The following is a 12,973-nucleotide window of genomic DNA, read 5'->3' as shown; positions in this document are numbered from 1 at the left end:
TTAATCATAATCACAGACGAGGATTCTTTACTGTACGAGCAGTGAGACTATGGAACTCTCTGCCGCATGATGTTGTAATGAGTGATTCACTACTAACATTTAAGCAGAGCCTGGTTGCCTTTCTTCAAAAATTTAATATTACCAGTTATGTATATTAGATTTTATGACAGGGTATTGATCCAGGGAACTAGTCTGATTGCCGGATGTGGAGTCAAGAAGGAAATTTTTTCCCCATTGGAACTTGTTTGCCACATTGGGGTTTTTTTTGCCTTCCTCTGGATAACATGTTAGGCTACGGGTTGAACTAGATCCACTTAGAGTCTCCCTTCAACCTTAAAAACTATGATACTATGATACTATGATACTAAGTTTGAAACTCTGGGACAACTGATGCCACTGAAGTGGTTTGTGTGGCCCAATTATTGGAAAAAAGGGAAACTCTGCTTGGAGTCCTCTTGCAGTGTTTTTAGAAATGAGCCAATATGAACAAGTCATGGTTCAGCAAAGACTAAGCTACCTACCCCGGTGTGATCCTGGAGACAGTTAAGGCTGGCGTATTTTTGAATGTGCTTCATGCAAATCAATCTGTCAAGTTTGCAACTGGGGGACCACTGATGCCACTGAAGTGGTTTGTGTGGCCCTGTTTTTGGAAAAAAGGGAAACTCTGCTTAGAGTCCCCTTGCGGTGTTTTTAAGAATGAGCCAAGATGAACAAGTCATGGTTCAGCAAAGACGTTGCTACCTACCCCGGTGTAATCTTCGGGACAGTTAAGGCTGCCATATTTTTGAATGTGCTTCATGCAAATCAACCTGTCAAGTTTGCAACTGGGGACAACTGATGCCACTGAAGTTGTGTGTGTGGCCCAATTTTTGGGAAAAAGGGAGACTCTGCTTGGAGTCCACTTGCGGTGTTTTTAAAAATGAGCCAAGATGAACAAGTCATGGTTCAGCAAAGACTTTCCTACCTACCCCGGTGTTATCCTGGGGACAGTTAGGGCTGGCTTATTTTTGAATATGCTTCATGCAAATCAACCTGTCAAGTTAGCAACTGGGGGACAACTGATGCCACTAAAGTGGTGACTGTAGCCCAATTTTTTAAAAAAAGGGAGACTCTGCATGGAGTCCCTTTGTGGTGTTTTTAAAAATGAGCCAAGATGAACAAGTCATGGCTTAGCAAAGACTTTGCTACCTACCCTGGTGTCATCCTGGGGCCAGTTAAGGCTGGCGTATTTTTCAATGTGCTTGATGCAAATCAACCTGTCAAGTTTGCAACTGGGAGACAACTGATGCCACTGCAGTGGTGTGTGTGGCCCAATTTTTGGAAAAAAGGGAAACACTGCTTGGAGTCTCCTTGCGGTGTTTTTAAAAATGAGCCAAGATGAACAAGTCATAGTTCAGCAAAAACTTTCCTACCTACCCCGGTGTCATCCTGGGGACAGTGAAGGCTGGCGTATTTTGGAATGTGCTTGATGCAAATCAATCTGTCAAGTTTGCAACTGGGAGACAACTGACGCCACTAAAGTGGTGTGTGTAGCCCAATTTTTGGAAAAAAGGGAAACACTGCTTGGAGTCCCCTTGCGGTGTTTTAAAAATGAGCCAAGATGAACAAGTCATGGTTTAGCAAAGACTTTGCTACCTACCCCGGTGTCAACTTGGGGACAGTTAAGGCTGGCGTATTTTTCAATGTGCTTGATGCAAATCAACCTGTCAAGTTTGCAACTGGGAGACAACTGATGCCACTGCAGTGGTGTGTGTGGCCCAATTTTTGGAAAAAAGGGAAACACTGCTTGGTGTCTCCTTGCGGTGTTTTTAAAAATGAGCCAAGATGAACAAGTCATGGTTCAGCAAAGACTTTCCTACCTACCCCGGTGTCATCCTGGGGACAGTGAAGGCTGGCGTATTTTGGAATGTGCTTGATGCAAATCAATCTGTCAAGTTTGCAACTGGGAGACAACTGACGCCACTAAAGTGGTGTGTGTAGCCCAATTTTTGGAAAAAAAGGAAACACTGCTTGGAGTGCCCTTGCGGTGTTTTAAAAATGAGCCAAGATGAACAAGTCATGGTTCAGCAAATACTAAGCTACCTACCCCGGTGTGATCCTGGAGACAGTTAAGGCTGGCGTAATTTTGAATGTGCTTCATGCAAATCAATCTATCAAGTTTGCAACTCGGGGACAACTGATGCCACTGAAGTGGTTTGTGTGGCCCAGCTTTTGGAAAAAAGGGAAGCTCTGCTTAGAGTCCCCTTGCGGTGTTTTTAAGAATGATCCAAGATGAACAAGTCATCGTTCAGCAAAGACGTTGCTACCTACCCCGGAGTAATCTTCGGGACAATTAAGGCTGCCATATTTGTGAATGTGCTTCATGCAAATCAACCTGTCAAGTTTGCAACTGGGGACAACTGATGCCACTGAAGTGGTGTGTGTGGCCCAATTTTTGGGAAAAAGGGAGACACTGCTTGGAGTCCACTTGCGGTGTTTTTAAAAATGAGCCAAGATGAACAAGTCATGGTTCAGCAAAGACTTTCCTACCTACCCCGGTGTTATCCTGGGGACAGTTAGAGCTGGCTTATTTTTGAATGTGCTTCATGCAAATCAACCTGTCAAGTTTGCAACTGGGGGACAACTGATGCCACTGAAGAGGTTTGTGTGGCCCAATTTTTGGAAAAAAGGGAAACTCTGCTTGGAGTCCCCTTGCGGAGTTTTTAAAAATGAGCCAAGATGAACAAGTCATGGTTTAGCAAAGACTATGCCACCTACCCCAGTGTCATCCTGAGGACAGTTAAGGCTGGCGTATTTTATAATGTGCTTGATGCTAATCAACCTGTCAAGTTTGCAACTGGGAGACAACTGATGCCACTGCAGTGGTGTGTGTGGCCCAATTTTTGGAAAAAAGGGAAACACTGCTTGGAGTCCCCTTGCGGTGTTTTTAAAAATGAGCCAAGATGAACAAGTCATGGTTCAGCAAAGACTTTCCTACCTACCCCGGTGTCATCCTGGGGACAGTGAAGGCTGGCGTATTTTGGAATGTGCTTGATGCAAATCAATCTGTCAAGTTTGCAACTGGGAGACAACTGATGCCATTGCAGTGGTGTGTGTAGCCCAATTTTTTGGAAAAAAGGGAAACACTGCTTGCAGTCCCCTTGCGGTGTTTTACAAATGAGCCAAGATGAACAAGTCATGGTTTAGCAAAGACTTTGCTACCTACCCCGGTGTCAACTTGGGGACAGTTAAGGCTGGCGTAATTTGAAATGTGCTTGATGCAAATCAACGTTTCAAGGTGCAGCTCTGCTGGGGCAGAAAATGGCTAGAAGGTTGGAGGAGTGTTTAAACTAGGAATGGGGGGCGAGGGTATTCACTTTATAGAAGGGGAATGTAGTGCAGATAGTGACCAGGGCACAAGTAATGAAATTGGGGGTGGTACGGGGGGAATGGTTAGGACAGTTAATACAGTAAGCAGGAATACAGGTACAGAGTCATACGTAACGTGCATGTACACTAATGCCCGAAGCCTCACAAATAAGGTGGAGGAATTAGAATTAATATTGTTGGAAGAAAATTATGATATAGTGGGGATATCAGAGACATGGCTGGATGAGAGCTATGACTGGGCTGTTAATTTACAAGGTTATAGCCTATTCAGGAATGACCGTACAAATGAGCGAGGGGGAGGTGTGTGTCTATATGTAAAATCATCCTTAAAACCCATCCTGCGTGACAACATATGTGAGGGTACTGAGAATGTAGAGTCCCTATGGGTGGAGATAAGGGGGGGATAATGAATAATAAAATACTGATAGGGGTGTGTTATAAGACGCCGAATATTATGGAAGAGGTAGAGAATCTCCTCATAAAGCAAATTGATAAAGCAGCGAGTCTCGGAGAGGTAATTATTATGGGGGACTTAAACTATCCTGATATAAATTGGGGAACAGAAACTTGCAGTTCCAGCAAAGGAAATAGATTTTTGATAACAATGAAAGATAATTACCTTTCACAAATGGTACATGACCCCACAAGAGGGGGAGCACTACTAGACCTTGTACTAACCAATAGGCCAGACCGCATATCAAATATACAAGTTGGGGGTTACTTGGGGAATAGTGATCACAAAATAATAAGTTTTCATGTATTCTTTAGTAAGATGTCTAGTAGAGGGGCTACAAGGACACTAAACTTCAGGAAAGCAAATTTTAAACGGTTGAGAGATGATCTTAGTGCAATAAACTGGGATGATGTACTAAGTAATAAAAGTACACAAAGCAAATGGGAGACTTTTATGAGCATCCTGAATAGGGCTTGTGCAGAAAATATACCCTATGGGAACAAACATGCTAGAAATAGGAGGAAACCCCTATGGCTAAATAGAGCTGTAAGGGAAGCAATAAAAGAAAAACAGAAAGCCTTAAAAGAATTAAAGAGGGTAGGTAGTGATGGGGCATTATATAATTATAAAAAATTAAATAAAATATGTAAAAAGCAAATTAAGTTAGCTAAGTTTGAGACAGAGAGACTCATTGCGAGAGAAAGTAAAAATAATCCTAAAATATTCTTTAACTACATAAACAGTAAAAAACTGAAAAGCGATAGTGTTGGCCCCCTTAAAAATAGTCTTGGTGAAATGGTGGAAGGGGATGAGGGTAAAGCCAACCTGCTGAATGACTTTTTTTCTACGGTTTTTATACAAGAAAATGCCATGGAAGATGACATGACCAGTGATACCATAAATTCACCCTTGAATATTAACTGCTTAACCCAGCAGGAAGTACGCCGCCGCCTCGAAATCACTAAGGTTGACAAATCTCCGGGCCCGGATGGCATACACCCCAGAGTACTACAGGAATTGAGTTCTGTGATAGATAGACCATTATTTTTAATCTTCTCAGATTCCTTATTAACAGGGTCGGTACCGCAGGACTGGCGCATAGCAAATGTGGTGCCAATATTCAAAAAGGGGACAAAAACTGAGCCGGGAAATTATAGGCCGGTAAGTTTAACCTCTACGGCTGGTAAAATCCTTGAGGGTTTCTTGAGAGATGCTATACTGGAGTATCTCAAGAAAAATAACCTTATGACAGAGTATCAACATGGGTTTATGAGGGATCGATCCTGTCAAACTAATTTGATCAGCTTCTATGAAGAGGTAAGTTCAAGCCTGGACCAGGGAAATGCAGTGGATGTTGTGTATATGGACTTTTCAAAAGCTTTTGATACGGTGCCACACAAAAGGTTGGTACATAAAATGAGAATAATGGGGATAGGGGAAAATATGTGTAACTGGGTTAAAAACTGGCTCAGTGATAAGAAACAAAGGGTGGTTATTAATGGTACGTACTCGGACTGGGTCTCAGTTCATAGTGGGGTACCACAGGGGTCAGTATTGGGCCCGCTTCTTGTCAACATATTTATAAATGACCTTGTTGGGGGCATGCGGAGTAGAATTTCAATATTTGCAGATGATACTAAACTCTGCAGGGTAATCAATACAGAGGAGGATAATTTTATATTACAGGGAGATTTATGTAAATTGGAGGATTGGGCTGAGAAGTGGCAATTGAAGATTAATGTAGATAAATGTAAGGTCATGCACTTGGGTAGAGGAAATAACATTTATGATTATGTACTTAATTGTAGAACACTGGGTAAAATAGACACAGAAAATGACTTGGGTGTATGGGTGGATGGTAAACTTCACTTTAGTGGACAGTGTCAGGCAGCTGCTGCCAGGGCTAATAAAATAATGGGATGTATTAAAAGAGGTATAAGTGTTCATGAAAAAAATATAGTTCTACCTCTGTACAAGTCACTAGTGCGACCGCACTTAGAATACTGTGTACAATTCTGGTCACCGATATATAAGAAGGACATAGCTGAACTGGAGAGGGTGCAGAGAAGAGCGACCAAGATTATTAGAGGAATGGGTGGGCTGCAATACCAAGACAGGTTATTAAACTTGGGGTTATTTAGTTTGGAAAAACGAAGGCTTAGGGGGGGATCTAATCACAAAGTATAAATATATGAGGGGACAGTACAGAGACCTTTCCAAAGATCTTTTTACACCTAGGCCTGCGACTGGAACACGGGGGCATCCGCTACGTCTTGAGGAAAGAAGGTTTAATCATAATCACAGACGAGGATTCTTTACTGTACGAGCAGTGAGACTATGGAACTCTCTGCCGCATGATGTTGTAATGAGTGATTCACTACTAACATTTAAGCAGAGCCTGGATGCCTTTCTTGAAAAATTTAATATTACCAGTTATGTATATTAGATTTTATGACAGGGTATTGATAAAGGGAACTAGTCTGATTGCCGGATGTGGAGTCAAGAAGGAAATTTTTTCCCCATTGGAACTTGTTTGCCACATTGGGGTTTTTCTTGCCTTCCTCTGGATCAACATGTTAGGCTACGGGTTGAACTAGATGGACTTAGAGTCTCCCTTCAAGCTTAAAAACTATGATACTATGATACTAAGTTTGAAACTCTGGGACAACTGATGCCACTGAAGTGGTTTGTGTGGCCCAATTATTGGAAAAAAGGGAAACTGTGCTTGGAGTCCTCTTGCAGTGTTTTTAGAAATGAGCCAATATGAACAAGTCATGGTTCAGCAAAGACTAAGCTACCTACCCCGGTGTGATCCTGGAGACAGTTAAAGCTGGCGTATTTTGGAATGTGCTTGATGCAAATCAACCCGTCAAGTTTGCAACTGGGGGACAACTGATCCCACTGAAGCGGTGTGTGTGGCCCAATTATTAAAAAAAGGGAGACTCTGTTTGGAATCCCCTTGCGGTGTTTTTAAAAATGAGCCAACATGAACAAGTCATGGCTTAGCAAAGACTTTGCTACCTACCCTGGTGTCATCCTGGGGCCAGTTAAGGCTGGCGTATTTTTCAATGTGCTTGATGCAAATCAATCTGTCAAGTTTGCAACTGGGGGACCACTGATGCCACTGAAGTGGTTTGTGTGGCCCAGTTTTTGGAAAAAAGGGAAACTCTGCTTAGAGTCCCCTTGCAGTGTTTTTAAGAATGAGCCAAGATGAACAAGTCATGGTTCAGCAAAGAAGTTGCTACCTACCCCGGTGTAATCTTCGGGACAGTTAAGGCTGCCATATTTTTTAATGTGCTTCATGCAAATCAACCTGTCAAGTTTGCAACTGGGGACAACTGATGCCGCTGAAGTGGTGTGTGTGGCCCAATTTTTGGGAAAAAGGGAGACTCTGCTTGGAGTCCCCTTGCGGTGTTTTTAAAAATGAGTCAAGATGAACAAGTCATGGTTGAGTAAAGACTTTGCTACCTACCCCGGTGTTATCCTGGGGACAGTTAAGGCTGGCGGATTTTTGAATGTGCTTGATGCAAATCAAGGTGTCAAGTTTGCAACTGGGGGACCACTGATGCCACTGAAGTGGTTGGTGTAGCCCATTTTTTGGAAAAAAGGTAAACTCTGCTTGGAGTCCCCTTGCGGTGTTTTTAAAAATGAGCCAAGATGAACAAGTCATGATTCAGCAAAGACATTGCTACCTACCCCGGTGTAATCTTCGGGACAGTTAAGGCTGCCGTATTTTTGAATGTGTTTCATGCAAATCAACGTGTCAAGTTGTCAACTGGGGACAACTGATGACACTGAAGTGGTGTGTGTGGCCCAATTTTTGGAAAAAAGGGAGACTCTGCTTGGAGTCCACTTGCGGTGTTTTTAAAAATGAGCCAAGATGAACAAGTCATGGTTCAGCAAAGACTTAGCTACCTACCCTGGTGTCATCCTGGAGACAGTTAAGGCTGGCATATTTTTGAATGTGCTTTATGCAAATCAATCTGTCAAGTTTGCAACTGGTGGACAACTGATGCCACTGAAGTGGTTTGTGTGGCCCAATTTGTGGAAAAAAGGGAAATTCTGATTGGAGTCCCCTTACGGTGTTTTTAAAAATGAGCCAAGATGAACAAGTCATAGTTCTACAAAGACTTTGCTACCTACCCCGGTGTCATCTTCGGGGACAGGTAAGGCTGGCGTATTTTTAAATGTGCGTCATGCAAATAAACCTGTCAAGTTTGCAAATGGGGGACAACTGATGCCACAGAAGAGGTGTGTGTGGCCCAATTTGTGGAAAAAAGGGAGATTCTGCTTGGAGTCCCCTCACGGTGTTTTTAAAAACGAGCCAAGATGAACAAGTCATGGTTCAGCAAGTTTGCAACTGTGGGACAACTGATGCCACTGAAAAGGTGTGTGTGGCCCAATTTGTGGAAAAAAGGGAGATTCTGCTTAGAGTCCCCTTGCGGTGTTTTTAAGAATGAGCCAAGATGAACAAGTCATGGTTCAGCAAAGACGTTGCTACCTACCCCGGTGTAATCTTCGGGACAGTTAAGGCTGCCATATTTTTGAATGTGCTTCATTCAAATCAACCTGTCAAGTTTGCAACTGGGGACAACTGATGCCACTGAAGTGGTGTGTGTGGCCCAATTTTTGGGAAAAAGGGAGACTCTGCTTGGATTCCACTTGCGGTGTTTTTAAAATGAGCCAAGATGAACAAGTCATGGTTCAGCAACGACTTTCCTACCTACCCCGGTGTTATCCTGGGGACAGTTAGGGCTGGCTTATTTTTGAATGTGCTTCATGCAAATCAACCTGTCAAGTTTGCAACTGGGGGACAACTGATGCCACTAAAGTGGTGACTGTAGCCCAACTTTTTAAAAAAAGGGAGACTCTGCATGGAGTCCGCTTTCGGTGTTTTTAAAAATGAGCCAAGATGAAAAAGTCATGGATCAGCAAAGACTTTGCTACCTACCCCGGTGTCATCCTGGGGACAGGTAGGGCTGGCGTATTTTGGAATGTGCTTGATGCAAATCAACCCGTCAAGTTTGCAACTGGGGAACAACTGATGCCACTGAAGCGGTGTGTGTGGCCCAATTATTAAAAAAAGGGAGACTCTGTTTGGAATCCCCTTGCGGTGTTTTTAAAAATGAGCCAAGATGAACAAGTCATGGCTTAGCAAAGACTTTGCTACCTACCCTGGTGTCATCCTGGGGCCAGTTAAGGCTGGCGTATTTTTCAATGTGCTTGATGCTAATCAACCTGTCAAGTTTGCAACTGGGGGACAACTGATGCCACTGAAGCGGTGTGTGTGGCCCAATTTTTGAAAAAAAGGCAGACTCTGCTTGGAGTCCCCTTGCAGTGTTTTTAAAAATGAGTCAAGATGAACAAATCATGGTTGAGTAAAGACTTTGCTACCTACCCCGGTGTTATCCTGGGGACAGTTAAGGTTGGCGGATTTTTGAATGTGCTTGATGCAAATCAAGGTGTCAAGTTTGCAACTTGGGGACAACTGATGCCACTGAAGTTATGTGTGTGGCCCAATTTTTGGAAAAAAAGGAAAACTCTACTTGCAGTCCCATTGCGGTGTTTTTAAAAATGAGCCAAGATGATCAAGTCATAGTTCAGCAAAGACTTTGCTACCTACCCCGATGTAATCCTGGAGACAGTTAAGGCTGGCGTATTTTTGAATGTGCTTGATGCAAATCAACCTATCAAGTTTGCAAATGGGGGACAACTGATGCCACAGAAGAGGTGTGTGTGACCCAATTATTAGAAAAAAGATAGATTCTGCTTAGAGTCCCCTTGCGGTGTTTTTAAAAATGAGCCAAGATGAACAAGTCATGGTTCAGCAAGTTTGCAAATGGGGGACAACTGATGCCACAGAAGAGGTGTGTGTGGCCCAATTTTTGGAAAAAAGGGGGATTCTGCTTGCAGTCTTCTTGCGGTGTTTTTAACCATGAGCCAAGATGAACAAGTCATGGTTCAGCAAAGACTTTGCTACCTACCCCGGTGTTATCCTGGGGATAGTTAAGGCTGGCGTATTTTTGAATGTGCTTGATGCAAATCAACCTGTCAAGTTTGCCACTGGGGGACAACTGATGCCACTGAAGTGGTGTGTGTGGCCCACTTTTTGGGAAAAAAAGGGAGACTGTCCTTGGAGTTCCATTGCAGGGTTATTAAAAAAGAGCCAAGATAAACAACTCATGGTTCAGCAAGTTTGCAACTGCGGGACAACTGATGCCACTGAAGAGGTGTGTGTGGCCCAATTTTTTGAAAAAAGGGAGAATCTTCTTGGAGTCCCCTTGTGGTGTTTTTAAAAATGAGCCAATATGAACAAGTCATGGTTCAGCAAAGACTTTGCTACCTACCCCTGTGTCATTCTGGGGACAGTTAAGGCTGGCGTATCTTGGAATGTGCTTGATGCAAATCAATCTGTCAAGTTTACAACTGGGGGACAACTGATGCCACTGAAGTAGTGTGTGTGGCCTAAATTTTGTAAAACAGGGAGTCTCTGCTTGGAGTCCCATTGCGGAGTTTTTAAAATCAGCCAAGATGAACAAATCATGGTTTAGCAAAGACTTTGCTACCTACCCCGCTGTCATCCTGGGGACAGTTAGGGCTGAAGTATTTTTTAATGTGCTTGATGCAAATCAACCTGTTAAGTTTGCAACTCTGGGACAACTCATGCCACTGAATTGGTTTGTGTGGCCTAATTTTTGGAAAAAAGGGAAACTCTGCTTAGAGTCCCCTTGCGGTGTTTTTAGAAATGAGCCAATATGAACAAGTCATGGTTCAGCAAAGACTAAGCTACCTACCCCGGTGTCATCCTGGAGACAGTTAAGGCTGGCGTATTTTTGAATGTGCTTCATGCAAATCAATCTGTCAAGTTTGCAACTGGGGGACCACTGATGCCACTGAAGAGGTGTGTGTGGCCCAATTTTTGGAAAAAAGGGAGACTCTGCTTGGAGTCCCCTTGCGGTGTTTTTAAAAATGAGCAAAGATGAACAAGTCATGGCTCAGCAAAGACTTTGCTACCTACCCTGGTGTTATCCTGGGGCCAGTTAAGGCTGGCGTATTTTTAAATGTGCTTGATGCAAATCAACCTGTCAAGTTTGCAAATGGGGGACAACTGATGCCACTGAAGAGGTGTGTGTAACAAAATTTTTGGAAAAAAGGGAGATTCTGCTTGGAGTCCCCTTGCAGTGTTTTTAAAAATGAGCCAAGATGAACAAGTCATGGTTCAGCAAGTTTGCAACTGCGGGACAACTGATGCCACTGAAGTTATGTGTGTGGCCCAATTTTTGGAAAAAAAGAAAAACTCTGCTTGCAGTTCCATTGCGGTGTTTTTAAAAATGAGCCAAGATGAACAAGTCATAGTTCAACAAAGACTTTGCTACCTACCCCGATGTAATCCTGGAGACAGTTAAGGCTGGCGTATTTTTATGTGCTTCATGCAAATCAATCTGTCAAGTTTGCAACTGGGGGACCACTGATGCCACTGAAGTGGTTTGTGTGGCCCATTTTTTAGAAAAAAGGGAGACTCTGCTTGGAGTCCTATTGCGGTGTTTTTAAAAATGAGCCAAGATGAACAAGTCATGGTTTAGCAAAGACTTTGCTACGTATACTGGTGTCATCCTGGGGACAGTTAAGGCTGGCATATTTTTTAATGTGCTTCATGCAAATCAATCTGTCAAGTGTGCAGCTCTGGGACAACTGATACAACTGAAGTGGTGTGTCTGGCCAAATATTTGGAAAAAAGGGCGACTCTGCTTGGAGTCCTATTGCGGTGTTTTTAAAAATGAGCCAAGATGAACAAGTAATGGTTTAGCAAAGACTTTGCTACGTATCCCGGTGTCATCCTGGGGACAGTTAAGGCTGGCTTATTTTTGAATGTGCTTCATGCAAATCAATCTGTCAAGTGTGCAACTCTGGGAAAACTGATGCCACTAAAGTGGTTTGTGTGGCCCAATTTTTGGAAAAAAGAGAAATTCTGCTTGGAGTCCCCTAGCGGTGTTTTTAAAAATGAGCCAAGATGAACAAGTCATGGTTCAGAAAAGACTTTGCTACCTACCCTGGTGTCATCCTGGGGACAGTTAAGGCTGGCGTATTTTTGAATGTGCTTGATGCAAACCAACCTGTCAAGTTTGCTACTAGGGGACAACTGATGCCATGAAAGTGGTGAGTGTGGCCCAATTTTTGGAAAAAAGGGAGACTCTGCTTGGAGTCCCATTGCGGTGTTTTTAAAAATGAGCCAAGATGAACAAGTCATGGTTCAGCAAAGACTTTGCTACCTACCCCGGTGTCATCCTGGGGACAGTTAAGGCTGGCGTATTTTGGAATGTGCTTGATGCAAATCAATATGTCAAGTTTGCAACTCTGGGACAACTGATGCCACTGAAGTGGTTTGTGTGGCTTAGTTTTTGGAAAAAAGGGAAACTCTGCATGGTATCCCCTTGTGGTGTTTTTTAAAATTGAGCCAAGATGAACAAGTCATGGTTCAGCAAAGACTTAGCTACCTACCCTGGTGTCATCCTGGAGACCCTTAAGGCTGGTATATTTTTTAATGTGCTTCATACAAATCAATCTGTCACGTTTGTAACTGGGGGACAACTGATGCCACTGAAGTGGTGTGTGTGGCCCAATTTTTGAAAAAAAGGGAGACTCTGCTTGGAGTCCCGTTGTGGTGTTTTAAAAGTGCGCCAAGATGAACAAGTCATGGTTCAGCAAAGACTTTGCTACCTTCCCCAGTGTCATCCTGGGAACAGTTAAGGCTGGCGAATTTTTCAATGTGCTTGATGCAAATCAAGGTGTCAAGTTTGCAACTGGGGGACAACTGATGCCACTGAAGTGGTGTGTGTGGCCCAATTATTGAAAAAAGGGAGACTCTGCTTGTATTTCCTTTGCGGTGTTTTTAAAAATGAGCCAAGATGAAAAAGTCATGGTTTAGCAAAGACTTAGCTACCTACCCTGGTGTCATCCTGGAGACAGTTAAGGCTGGCATATTTTGGAATGTGCTTCATGCAAATCAACCTGTCAACTTTGCAACTGGGGGACAACTGATGCCACTGAAGTGTGGTGTGTAACCCAATTTTTGAAAAAAAGGGAGACTCTGCTTGGAGTCCCCTTGCGGTGTTTTTAAAAATGAGCCAAGATGAACAAGTCATGGTTCAG

General features: G+C 43.2%; 1 protein-coding gene across 1 annotated transcript in view; it reads right to left on the bottom strand.

The window, feature by feature from the left end:
- Positions 1–12,973, bottom strand: part of TRIO (trio Rho guanine nucleotide exchange factor) — a 3,493,742-nt gene that overhangs the window by 208,491 nt on the left and 3,272,278 nt on the right. The gene's annotated exons all lie outside the window — the stretch shown is intronic.

The sequence above is a fragment of the Anomaloglossus baeobatrachus genome, chromosome 6 (genome assembly GCF_048569485.1).
Source record: "Anomaloglossus baeobatrachus isolate aAnoBae1 chromosome 6, aAnoBae1.hap1, whole genome shotgun sequence".
NCBI lineage: Eukaryota > Metazoa > Chordata > Amphibia > Anura > Aromobatidae > Anomaloglossus > Anomaloglossus baeobatrachus.
This window is presented reverse-complemented; position numbering and strand designations above follow the sequence as displayed.